At 44.2% G+C, this 14,129-nt stretch overlaps 1 protein-coding gene across 1 annotated transcript in view; it reads left to right on the forward strand.

Moving 5' to 3' along the window:
- The window catches only part of TENT5A (terminal nucleotidyltransferase 5A), a 149,952-nt gene extending 136,131 nt beyond the window's left edge, over window positions 1–13,821 (forward strand). Inside the window, exon 5 of the transcript XR_013960517.1 lies at window positions 13,746–13,821. The gene's annotated coding sequence lies outside the window, so the exon portion shown is untranslated. The remainder of the gene's footprint in view (window positions 1–13,745) is intronic.
- The last annotated feature ends 308 nt before the right edge of the window (window positions 13,822–14,129 follow it).

The raw sequence follows: 14,129 nt of genomic DNA on the forward strand, positions 1-14,129 counted from the left end.
TCCCCACCGACCCACATTCGCCTCAAAATCATGTGAGATCCAGACATGGCCACCCACCCTGCCATTGGGCTAGATCCAGACCCAATCATTCCCACCCTTGTCAAGCCCCACTGGGCAGGGGATGTAGCCTCAGGTCCCCTGGCCTGGTGCCAGAATGGGGGGCATGGCCTGAGGTCCCCCAACCCAGGCCAGGGTGGGGGACATGCCTTGAGGTCCCCCGTCAAGCCCTGCCAGGTGTGGGACATGGCCTGAGATCCCCTGTCAAGCCCCACTGGGTGGGGGGCATGACCTAAGGTCCCCCGCCAAGCCCTTCCAGGTGGAGGTGTGCAGCCTCAGGTCCCCCAGCCTGGCACCAGGAGGGGGGCACAGCCTCAGGTCCTCTGTCAAGCCCCACCGGCAGGGGGGTGCAGCCTCAGGGCTCCCGTCAAGCCCTGCTGGGTGGGGAGCATGGCCTGAGGTCCCCTGTCAAGCCCCACCTGGTGGGGAGCGTGGCCTGAGGTCCCCCAGCCTGCTGCTGGGGCGGGGGGAGCAGCCTGAGGTTCCCTAGCCCAGCACCAGGATGGGAAGCACACCATGAGATCCCCCATCAAGCCCCACTGGGCGGAGGGCATGGCCTTAGGTCCCCTGGCCTGATGCTAAGGCAGGAGGTGCAGCCTGAGGTCCCCTGTCAAGCCCTGCCAGGTGGGGGGTGCAGTCTGAGGTCCCCTAGCCCAGCACCAGGACTGGAAGTGCACCTTGAGGTCCCCTGTCAAGCCCCATGGGGTGGGGGAGGGCATAGCCTCAGGTCCCTGCTGATTACTCGTTAAAGCTCCTTATGGGAACTTGGCCTCAGCTGTGGGTGTAGCCATCTTTGTGACAGAGTGATGGTTAATTAGCATATTCCCTCTTTATTAAATAGAATGATTATTTGTCTTCCAGTTTACAAATATATATATATATATATATATATATATATATATATATATATATACACTAATAAAAGAGAAACATGCAAATTGACCGTTCCTCTGCTACGCCCACCAGCCAATCAGGAGTGAGTATGCAAATAAACCCAATGAATATGACGGCGGCCATGGAGCTGGAGCATGCAGGAGGCTTGGGTTGGCCCCGGTGATGGAGGAAGCCAAGCTTCCAGCTGACCCTGGCCTCTGCTCAAGGAGTGGCTGGGGGCCTGGGTCACCGGGGGGGTGGATAGCCTGCAAACAGCCATCAGTCCCTCACCCAGACTGGCCAGGCACCCCAGCGGGGACCCCCAGCCTGAAGGGGGTGTGGCCAGCCTGAAAACAGCCCTCAACCCCTCACCCAGGCTGGCCATACCCCCATGGAGTAAGAGTCCCCACTGGGGGGCGTGGCCAGCCTGCAAACAGCCATCAGCCCCTCACCCAGGCTGGCCAGGCACCCCAGCAGGAACCCCCAGCCTGAAGGGGGTGTGGCCAGCTTGAACACAGCCCTCAGCCCCTCACCCAGACTGGCCACACATCCCCAGTGGGGACCCTCACCCCATGGAGGCAAAGCCGGCATGCAAACCACCACAGGTCCCTTGTCCAGGCTGCCCCATGTCCCAAGGGAACCCCCTCCGTGATCCGGGACATCCTTCAGGGCAAACCAGGCGGCCCCCACCCATGCACCAGGCCTCTATCTATAGCAGGGGTCCTCAAACTTTTTAAACAGGGGGCCAGTTCACTGTCCCTCAGACCATTGGAGGGCCAGACTATAGTTTAAAAAAAAAACTATGAACAAATTCCTATGCGCACTGCAGGCCTGGGACGAGTTGGCTGCTAAGCAGGACAGGCAGTGGCACCCGGCGGGCTGGATAAATGTCCTCGGCAGGCCGCATGTGGCCCGCGGGCCATAGTTTGAGGACGCCTGATCTATACTAATAAAAGGGTAATATGCTAATTAGACTGGGAGACCTTCCAGGAGACCTTCCGGATGTTCTTCTGGATAAAGCCATGGTGGTGGGGCTGAGGTAGAGGCAGTTAGAGGCCAAGAGGGGAGGGCAGCTGTGGGTGATCAGGCCAGGATGGGACATCAGTTGTGGGTGATCAGGCCAGTGTGTGGGGGGGTGCTATTGAGGGTGATGAGGCTAGTGGGGGGGCAGTTGGGGGTGAGCAGACCAGCAGGGGGGCCAGTTGGGGGCAAGCAGGCCGTCAGTGGGGGTCAGTTGGTGGTGATCAGGACAGTGGAGGAGGGCAGTTTGGAGTGAGCAGGCCAACAGGAGGGCAGTTGGGGGCGAGTAGGCTGGCAGGCAGAGTGGTTAGGGGCAATCAGTCAGGCAGGCAGGTGAGCAGTTAAGAGCCAGCAGTCCCGGATTGTGATAGGAATGTCCGACTGATGGTTCAGGCCCGATCCCTGTAAACCAGAAATAGGACATACTTTGAGGGGTACCAGATTGAAGAGGGTGCAGGCCGGGCTGAGGGACACCCCCCCCCCATGCACGAATTTCATGCACCAGGCTACTAGTGTATATATATAAAAACCCTGGGTCCATCATGACCAGAGGCTCGACCAACCGGAAGTCAGTCCTGCAGTCAGCGCTGGGTTGCCGTGGCAACCCAGCACTGACTGCTGAGGGGGCTGCGAATCAGGCCCGGAGAGAGACCTGAAGAGAGAAGCAGAGTCTGATCCATAGCCTCTGTGGCAGCTGTTGATCAGCACTTGCCTCTCTTTCACTCCAGGCCTGGCCAGCAGCCAAGCCTCCATTTCTCTCCAGGCCTCCACAGGGCTGCTGATCAGCCCCGCCTTTCAATCAGGCTCCATTGATAGGCCCAGAGATGCTGACTGGCATAGAAACTGACCAATCAGAACCAAATCTGGGTGAAGTGTGAGGAGCCAATGGCTGCCTAGGAGGCGGAGCTTTTGATGCTGACTTGCATAGAAGCTAACCAATCAGAACCAAATTGGCTGACAGAGGAGGGAAGTTGGGGGCGAGATCAGGCCTGCAGGGCAGGGCAGTTGGGGGCGAGATCAGGCTGGCAGAGGAGGGCAGTTAGGGGTGATAAGGCAGGCAGAGGCAGTTAGGGGTGATCAGGCTGGCAGGGGAGGGCAGTTAGGTATGTCCAGGCTGGCAGGGAAGCAGTTAGGGGCATCAGGCTGGCAAGGGAGCAGTTAGGGGCATAAGGCCAGCAGGCAGAGGTGGTTAGAGGTGATCAGGCAGGCAGGCAAGCTAGTGGTTAGGAGCCAGCAGTCCTGGATTGCAAGAGGAATGTCTGATTAAACTGGCAGTTGGACATCCCCTGAAGGGTCCCGGATTGGAGAGGGTGCAGGCCAGGCTGAGGGGAGGCGCCCCCCTGGCCCTGTGCACAAATTTCATGCACTGGGCCTCTAGTGCGTGCGTGTGTGTGTGTGTGTGTGTGTGTGTGTGTGTGTGTGTATTACATTATGTGCACTTTAGCCTTCTGTTAGGTGTTATTATGAACACAAGAGAATTAAAAGACATGATCCCTGCTGCTAGGACCAGTTTGTCTCATACTAATTGAGACAAAGTCATTACTCCAGAGAAATACCAGGCTGTGTATTATACAGTATCAGATTGTGGGTATAAGTGCACATCTATAGTGTACAACAGGGACTTTTCTTACCCTAGATTTTGAGAGAAATTTCTTACATGGATACTCTACAAGGGCCAATTATATGATCTGGTAAATGGTATATGATCTTAAATATATTTTTACAAGAAATAGAAGGGATGGGTTTTTGTTATGTCACCCCTCAGAGGCATGCCAAGTGGGTCTTATCAGAGAACCGGATTAAGATAGGGAGGAGTGTGTAATTTTCTGTTCCAGCAGCTAAGCCCTCCAATGTTAAACAAAATTTTTTCAAATGCATTACTTTCTCCAATTCTTCACAATGGTGTCAGAGTAATCTTTTAAAAATACAAATCTGATCATGTCATTCATCTACTTTAATCTTTCATTGGCTTCCATTGTATTTAGGAGAAAGAAGCAAATCCTTAACCCCTCTGTGGGCTAGCTAACCCCTTCCTCTATTCTCTTACCTTTATGCTAATGAGGCTCTAAAGAGGAGTCACATGGGTCTGCTCTCAGTTCATCCATGTCATGTTCACCCCAGCCTCAGGCCTTGAAGCCCACTTCCCTGAATTGGAATGCATTTCCCTACACTCCCCACTTCCTGGCCAGAACCTTATTTATTTTCAGATCTCAGCTAACAATGCCCTCCAGAGATTTGTTGTTTTGGGCAAGTCATTGAAACTTTTTGAAGTTCAGTTTTCTCATGTAAGGTTAATAAACCACCTATCTTATGGGGTAGTTATTGGGATTAAGGAAGATAGTATATGTAAAATTCTTATCATAGTATTGCTACATGTAAACTAAGTAAGTATTATTACCATCCCCAGCATTGTCACTATTCCTTAAGTAAACTTTCCCTAATCCCCAAGATAAAGTGAGTCTCTCATGTTATGGATTTTCATGGCACTGCATTTTTTTCTTCCAAGTATGTAATGTGACTTATAATATATAGTTTTTGTCTGTCTCATGGTCAGTCTCTCCCACTAGACTATAAACTCAAGAAGGCAGGAGTTTGGCTCACTGCTTTACTGCTATTACCCATGACAATTTGTTGTACACATTTACACTTCAAAAAATTTTGTTGAGTAAATGACTGAGGTGTGACTAACCTTTGATTACTTTGTCAGATGGGATCTATATTTGGACAATTCATTTTCTAAAAGCCAGGTCTTCATTAACAGGATCCTTAAAGGAAGCTTAGAATGTCAGAATTTTTGCTTTTTCATTTCCTATCTGCCACATTTTAATAGAATTATTTTAGTCCTGAACTACTTCTTCTAAGGTCAGAGACAAAAAGTGCACCTATGCCTATTTTAGGCCTTGGATTCTACAATGGCTGATGTGTTCCATCAGTAGTGTCTTACATTATCTCAGATCTACAAGTACTTTGTAAAGGGATGTATTTATGCTTTTTCCAATTCAGTCCATGTAAACAGAAGGTGGGATAATTAAACAAAAGCCAATTTCCAAGAGTGAAGCCAATCTTTGTGAGAATCAGGATCAACTTGTAGTGACAGGTAATTCAGCATAGATCGATCTCATAGACAAAACATTCCCTAAGGTACAGTCTGGATCTTGTTATTGGTCAAAAAGTCTTGTTTAAGTAGATTATGGGGAAAGGAAAAAAATTTATAACAGGATGAGCACATGAGAAAGAAGTAGGAAAAAAACACACAGAATAATTAGTAAATGTGCCACCTAAACCTTTTAAAATATAGTTCCATGTTTACATTCCCACGAAGACTTTAAATGAAGGTCTGAGCACTATTTCTTGGTATGTTTGTTTTGAAAAAAACCTCCATACCAGTAATGATTGTTTGCTGTTCTTCTTTGTACACTATTCTTCCTTAGGTTGAGATAAATAACATTTCAAGAGAACCCACTTTTAGTCTACCTGGAGCTTCCTTCAAGCTTTTTTCTTTCTTTCCTCCATCTCTTACTTTATCAAAAACAACAACAACAAGACCAAAAAATTACTGTGTATCCATATGCTATCAAGCACTTTAAGGATTTCTATTTTTACCAAGAGGCAGCTGAGCAGACAAATACTTATAGTGTGATATAATATAGAGAGTCATAAAAGTAGGGATCCCTCACACAGGCTCATGGAATTAGCAGAGGTTTTGCAGAGTGTGCTGCTTAAATATATTCAGAAGTACTAATGGGAGTTGGTGAGATGAAGGATGTATATAGGAAAGATGAAAGAAAATTCATTAAGAGGGAACAACAAGTTCTAAGTATCAGAGATAAGAAGGGGCACGTATGTTGTAAACATCTCACATGGGATCTGAATTGGTAGAGGCAAGAGCTGAGGCTACATAAAAAAGGCCCTTTATGCCTTGGTAAGTTTTTTGGACTTTATTCTAAAAATTATTAGGGATAAGTTAAAGATTTTAAATAGGGAATCGTTGTGTTAGTTGACAAATTATTCTCTCTTGCTCTGGTGGGTATCTGCCTAATCCATCTGGTGTGATTGTACTTTAGGACCCTGTCTCTCTGGCTATGGGTGATTGGCTAAATTGTAGATAGATGTCCTAATCAGATTAGCTCAAACAGATGCTGTTCCCTTTTAATTTGATTTAAGGACCACCAAAATGTAGAGATTGAAATGTTAATTTTGGAGCTCTGGAATTCCATATTCTGCCAAGCAGTTTTGGAAGCAGATAAGTTAATATAGAGCAATTATCAAGAGAAAAGCAGAGGTCTGCCCTAGCCGGTTTGGCTCAGTGGATAGAGTATCAGCCCTCAGACTAAAGGGTCCCAGGTTCAATGTACCTTGGGTGCAGGAGGCGACCAATCAATGTGTCTCTCTCACATCAATGTTTCTCTCTGTCTCTCCCTCTCCCTTCCACTCTCTCTAAAAATCAATGGAAAAATATCCTTGGGTGAGGATTTACAAGAGAGAGAAAGAGAGAGGGGGAGAGAGAGAGAGAGAGAGAAAGAGAGAGAGAGAGAGAGAGAGAGAGAGAGAGAGAGAAAGAGAGAAGCAGAGGTGTAAGACAAAGTCAAACCACTTTCCTGAATTTATTCGTATCTTCTTTTATATTTCTAATCTTAGCTCCTATCAAGACCTGAATGCTTTACTAGCCTTGGGTCCTGTGGACACTATGCATTCTTGTCTTAGTTTGGGTTTCCCAGGTGAAGACCTTAAGATATAGATTCATGAGAAAAGTATTTATTTAGGAAATGGTTCCAGGCAAATGAGGAAGTGGGATAAATGTGATCAGGAAAGGGTGGAGGGTACAATATGAAGCCAAACCCAATGGAGGATAACTCTGGCTCAATACCACAGGGGAATTCTAGAGGTTAGTGTTGGTCACATCTTTGAGGTTTTTTACAATCAGGGGTGCAGGGAACCAGGATGTGGAACTACCCTTGAGATGACTCAAGTTCTGAGAGAATTTCAGTTTTTTCCTCCTATAGCTGAGAGAAGCTCTTGAGCATACATTCTAGTACTGGCAGTTGAGAGAGCGGCACACCAGGAGCCATGTGCTGAACAATGGATACTATTCCAAGGAGGTCTGGGCAATTCTTAAAGTTAAGACCCTTTAAGCCCAGCCAGTGTGGCTCAGTGGTTGAGCATTGACCTATGAACCAGGAGGTCACGGTTCAATTCCCAGTCAGGGCACATGCCAGTGTGGGGCATGCAGGGGGCAGCTGATCAATGATTCTCTCTGATCACTGATGTTTCTATCTCTTTCTCCCTCTCCCTTCCTCTCTGAAGTCAATTAAAACAAATTAAAAAAATTTTAAAATACCCCTTTAAGTTGTTTTCAGCTAGCTGAAGTTTATTTTATGTAACCTTCAACCAAAAAGTCTGAAATAGAACCATAATTTTATTAGGTTGGGCTTTACAACAAGCGCTCTGCCTATAGTGCAGAGAATAGATGGAGGAGGTATCAAGTTTGAGGTTAAACTGGTTAGGAGACTATTGAAATAATTCATTAACTAATTATTTTTATTTATTCAGAAATATTTATTAGGCATCTGTGTGTACCAATCAATGGGGATAAAATAATGCTAATGCTAAGAAGGTATTATAGCCTTAGCAGATATTTTGTCTAATAGAGACAATGGTACAAATTGACAAAAATTGTAATTGGGTGTGATGAGAAATATGTGCTTTAGGGAAACATTTGAAGGCACTCAATCTGCACCTGTGTGTAAGAGCAGATCCTCCAGAGAAAGTGATGTGAAAATTAAATCTTGAAAGAGGGGAAAGGCAATATGACCCAGAAAACTGTAATACCAATGAATAGAAATAAATTTACTTGCAAGGTATTAAAGAAGTAGAAGTGATAAGCCATAATGACTGAATATAAAAGATTTTCTACTTGGTTCACTAGAGATACCATTAACTGGGGCCAAAAATATAAAGCATAGATTTGGGAGTCAACACTAATTTGTCTTTGCAATTTTAAACAGGAAATGTTGAGACATACATATTGATTTGTATTCTCTTTTAGAAGACTGAGGTATAAAAATGGATATCTTAAAAATAACTAAACTTCTAGCCATTACCTTTGAAAAAAAAATTTTGGTTAAGGAAACTGACTTAATCAATTAAAGAATTGACTAGGCATAATCCCGTTGCTATTCAGCTTCTCTTCTTTTTTAAAAAATCTTTATTGTTGGGAGTATTATAGATGTCCTTCCCTTTTTACTCCATTGCCCCCCTCTACCTAGTTCCGGCCCTGTCCCAGGACTTCACCACCCTATTGTCTATGTTCCTGGGCAATGCACATATGCACATGAATTATTTGGTTAATTTATTCCCCCCACCGCCCCTTCTCTCTGAGATTCGTCAGTCTATTCCATGTTTCCAGGCCTCTGGTTTTATTTTAATAATCAGTTTATTTTATTCATTAGATTCCACACATAAGTGAGATCATGTGACATTTGTCTTTCTCTGACTGGCTTATTTCACTAAGTATAATACTCTCCAGGCTTTCATTTCCCTTGGTTGATTTATTATTTTAAGTTAGATTTGTTTTTTAAGGAAACCAAAGAGTCAGTTATTACCGTAATTTTTACAGTAATAAAAATTACAGTAGTTTTGCCTCTCTGTGATTTTGTCTTAGCCATGTACCACCTACACTACTTCTCTTTAAAAATACTCTTTTTTATTGTCCCCAAGCAATAATACCCATAAAACTATAGTTTTTGTGTGCTAGTTATATTTTTATACTGCATAATAAAATAAATGCTGTCATTTATTTTATTCATGTATTACTATCATGTATTACTGTTATTCATGTATTACTGACATGTACTACTATTACTCATGCATCACATCAAATGTTCTCATACTAATAGTGGTATCCTATCTAATAAAGAGGAATATGCAAGTTGACCATCACACTGTAACAAAATGGCTGCACCCACAGTGGAGGCAGGAATTCTGTAACACAAGATGGCTGCACCCACAGTGGAGGCCAAATTTTCATAACGAGCCTTAAAAAGCAATCAGCAGGTACCTGAGGTTGGTTGGTGCTGGGCTGGGGCAGGGGACCTGAGGCTGTGCCCCCTGCATGGTGGGGCTTGACAGGGGACCTCAGGCCACGCCCCCTGCCCTGGTACTGGGCCACGGGACCTGAGGCTGCGTCCCCCACCATGCGGGGATTGCCAGGGGACCTGAGGCCGCACCCCCCACCTGGCAGGGGACCTCAAGGTGTGCCCCCTGCCCTAGCCTGGGCTGGGGGACCTCAGGCTGTGCACCCCACCCCGGCACCAGGCCAAGGGACCTGAGGCTGTGCCTCCCCACCTGGTGGGGCTTGATGAGGGTCCTCAGGCCGTGCCCCCTGGCCCAGGCCAGGGTATCTCAAGGTGTGCCCCTGGCCCGGGCTGGGGGACCTCAGGCTGCACCCCCCTATCCCAGCACCAGGCCAGGTGACCTGAGGCCGTGCCCCCCACCTGGGGGGGGCTTGATGGGGGTGGGGCCTGTGGGGTCTGGATCTAGCCCAGTGGAGGTGGGGCTGGCCAGGTCTGGGTCTTGGGCAACTTCAAGGCACACATGGGTGGGCAGGGACTTGACTCTGGTTCCCATGGCATGCCCCAGACTCTGAGAAGAGGAAGATTTTCATATACATTTTACTAATTTTCTTTCATTTCTGACACTTCTATTATAGAGAAAGGGCAAATAGCAATATTAAAATATTTCCTCTAATTAATTCCCTTTTAATGTGCACAAATTTTGTGCACTGGGTCACTAGTATATAATATATTTGGTGAAGTTCTGGTTTAGATCATTAAACTTGTGAGAGGATTAGACTCTGGGTCTTCCTTTGGTATGGCTTATCATGTAGGTACTTTCCCAAAAGAAAAGGCAGATTTTGCCAGAAATACATGTAGTTTAGAGACCACACTTTTTTTTTTTTTTTTTTTTTGATCTCTCAAGAGACTCAATAATTCAGACCTAATGTTGCAATTCTTTTGGCAGGTTCATGCTCCTTTTAACCTGTAGGGGAGAATCCTTCCTTGCCTCTTTCTAGTTCTGCTGATTTACTGGCAATATTTGGTTTTCTAGGCCAGTGGTCGGCAAACTCATTAGTCAACAGAGCCAAATATCGACAGTACAACGATTGAAATTTCTTTTGAGAGCCAAAAACCGACTTCTGCGCATGGGCCACGAAGTTTCAATCGCACTGTACGTGCGCGCCCGCACATGGTATTTTGTGGAAGAGCCACACTCAAGGGGCCAAAGAGCTGCATGTGGCTCGTGAGCCACAGTTTGCCGACCACTGTTCTAGGCTTTGCAGTTTCTTTGGGGGTGACTGACTGCTTTCTTAAGGAAAGGATGAGGGTGGAAACTGTGACCAGAGCTTTCAGCTTCCCCCAGAACACAGTCTTTGAGTCCACGGGGAATGGCAGTTCTGTTTAATGTTTTGCATTAATTAGAACATATTTCTTAGATTGGCAATTTTATAAAGAATAAACAATTAAATAATTTATTAATAAAGAGAAATAAAATGAGCTAAAGCAAATAGAGTTGGAAGTGAAACATATGAAAAAATAAACATTCTGAAGTAACAAAGAATGTTGTCTGAATGGAAGTATCTGTAGCCATTCACAAATACCCACTGTGACTGAAGCAAGGAAAGTGATTTCTTCTTGGGAAGACATTTTTTAGGCTTGAATTAAGGGAGTGAAATCCTTAACACATTTCTGAGGTGAGAGAATTTGTGTGTTAAATACATGCAGACCTTCGGGCAGCCAGTCTGAAAAACAGGGAGCAGACAAAGGCACACTCTTTGGTGTCCCAGTGTCATTGCCCTGGAAACTGTAGGGAGGAGCAGACCAGCAGCATAGCCGGGCCAGCCCAGGCTTTGAGAGCCCACAGTTACTTAACTACTCTGGGGCTGGTACCCAGGCTTTATTATACAGCCAGCTTAAGTCCTGTTTGGGTTTGCGATAAGATTAGAAAATAAATTTAATAAACTAAAGTACTTCTGTATATATTATCCTGTGATTCTATGACAAGTCTCAATGGTGTTGTCAAATAGCATCTAGTCTATAATATGAATATAGTTGTGAAACACCCAGTTTGTTTTGTTTTGCTTTAAATTAATAGACTTTTTAAAAGAAGTTTTAGGTTTACAAAAAATCGAGCAGAAAGTGCAGAGAATTCCTCTACCCTACCCACAGTTTTCCCTATTATTAACATCTTGCATTAGTATGTAATATGTATATTTGTTATAATTGATAAACAAATATTAATGCATTAACATTAATGAAAGTCCATAGTTTACATTAGGGTTTATTCTTTGTGCTTCATAGTTTTATGGGTTTGATAATCTCATATATCCATCATTCTAGTATCATACAGAATAGTTTTACCACTACAAAAATTCCCTATACTCTGCCAGGTACCTTTCCCCCTTTTCTTGGTCCTCTCATAACTGCTGATCCTTTTACTATCTCCATAATTTTGCTTTTTTTTAATAATGTCATATAGTTGAGATTATGTAGTAGACTGTAGCCTTTTCAAATTAGCTTCTTTCATTTAGCAATATGATTTAAGTTTCTTCATATCTTTTCATGGCTTGGTAATTTATTATTTTTATCTTTGAATAATATTCCATTGTTCCACAAGTTATCTATCCATTTATCTATTGAAACATATTTTGGTTGCTTTCAGTTTTGGCAAGTATGAATAAAGCTTCTATAAATATTCACTTGCAGGTTTTTGTGTGAACATAAATTTTATTTTTATTTTAGTTTTATTGAGATATAATTGACATATAGCACTGTGTCAGGTTAATTGTGCACAGACTTGACTTACATATATTCTGAAATGATTACCAAATAAGTTTAGTTAACATCCATCATCTCATATAGATATTCATTTGTTTACCTAGAAGCATGATTGCTGAAACATGGTAAGACTACATTTTAGCTTTGTAAGACATTCCAAATTGTCTGTCAAGTTGGCTATACCATTAAAATTTTTTTAAAAAAATGTTTTTATTGACTTCAGAGAGAGAAAGGGAGAGGGAGAGAGAGAGAAACATTAATGACAAGAAAGAATCATCCATCAGCTGCCTCCTGTCCCCCACTGAGGATGGAGCCTGCAACCCAGGCAGGAATTGAAGGGTGACCTCCTGGTTCATAGGTTGATGCTCAACCACTGAGCCACGGGCCAGGCAAAGTGGCTGCACCATTTAAAGTTCACCCTTAAAAAAATCTCCTCTTTAGTTGTCTCTGTGTCTCTCCTCACCCTTTTATATATTTTCCAAGTTGCCAGGGTTCTCCATATGGCCTTCACTAAACTGAAAAGTACACACTACCTACCTCATATCCCTTTTCAAAAGCACTTACTGTATCCCAAACAAACTTACAAACTAATTCTTTGAATGTTTGGCAGCAATTTAAAAAAAAAGACATGAAAGGATTTAATCCCTTTCAGAAGGAATTAAGGCACTGGGAAGGCACCTGAGCATTCTATATTGGCCCCTCTTGCCTTTTGTGCCAAGAGGGACACTCTTCTCACAATCCAATTGCCCTCAGCTGTTGCCTGAGCTTTCTGTTCATGCTGAGCTTGAAGCCTTGTGGTGGCTGGTACCATGGATCTGTCTCTCGCCCAATCGTGTGAGCTGGGCCCTCCCTGGAAAAGAAACCTGAGTTCCCCAAGATATGTGAACAGTGCTGGGGCCCCGCCAGCAGGCCAGGGGATCCCAAGGCAGGTGCTGGGCGTGGAGGCCACGTGTGCATAGGCTACCAAGGAGACAGAACTGAACCTCACATCACCCTGCTTGGCCCCAGAGGATGGCTGGTTAGCCAGAGATGGGTAAGATTCCTCAGGGAAGGAACAACCTAAGACAGGCACAGTCGCAGAGGGGCCATCAGGAGAGAACTTGGGGGTCAACAGAGGTGGGGCACAGACCCCCCCCCAACTTTGCAGGGGCCTGAACCCTCACCCCTTCTGAGGGAGGTCTCCTGCCCCCATGGCTGCTTCGCTACCCATGCCCGGCTCAAATGGAGACCCAGGCAACAGACAGAAACTTGGCTGACAGCAGTTGCCCTCTCACTGCAACAAGACTTGTTTGAGTTATCTTGTACCCATGGTGTGGGGAAGTGGGTTTTTGATATCCAAATCCAGCCTAGCACCAGGAATGCTCAGGGCCTACTCAAGAAGGCAAATAATCCTTTCCACTAATATTTACAGGGTAAAATAAGATTGTTGTTAGAGTATTAAATTTGACAGTAAAATAGTAGTCAAGTTCTCAGACTAATTTAAATTGGCTAAGTGAAATAAACGAATATTCTAAAAATTAATGGTACTGGACAAAAAGCTATTCCTAAAGTGTTAACTAAAATTTTTATTGGTAGTTCATCTCATGGTAAAATTGGGTAACATGTAACGAACCTAAAGCAGTCATATTTTAAGCAAAAAAATAAAGTTTAAAAGCTATCAAGACTACATTATAAAATTTCCAAAAGCCTCCTAATATTTAAATGAAAAAAGTGGGGATAGTAGAAGAATATCATGTAAGGAAAAATATCCTGTAAGTAAATTACATCTAAAAAATTTTTATTTTAGAAAATTAACTTTCATCTGTAATGCTAACAGCAAGACACCCATGAAAAACACACATGGTGTCAAAACAAGCCAAAGGAAAATCGTTTGGGCAAAAAATGAAAAAGGATCCCAAGACAAATTTATAGAAAATATTCCTTTATTAACTTTTGGTCAATAATATGTTTGTATATTTTCAGAAAACAACTCCCAGACCATGTGGATTCCTGCAACAGAGAGGAATTGACAGGACTGCTCCAGCCATGAAGACAGAAGAGAAACAGTCCAGAGATGGAAGATGCTGATGACGCCTTGCCATACTAGCAGTCAGCAGCTGTGCATAGCTGCAGGTTGCCCAGGACCAAACCAGAGAGGGTCAGACCTGCATTACCACCATTTGTCCACCATCCAGAACTGAAATATCATTGCTGACATGTACACATAAGGAACTGTTTGACATTGAAATTGGGACTCAAAAGAACTGTTGGCCCAGAAAGAAACTCACTACAGACTGACTGATTTGTCTCTCAGCATAACCATTATTGCTTTCTCATTTTCGGTTCTTATAAGTGTATTTCTAGTGT

This window comes from Plecotus auritus (assembly GCF_963455305.1).
Source record: "Plecotus auritus genome assembly, chromosome: 4".
Lineage (NCBI taxonomy): Eukaryota > Metazoa > Chordata > Mammalia > Chiroptera > Vespertilionidae > Plecotus > Plecotus auritus.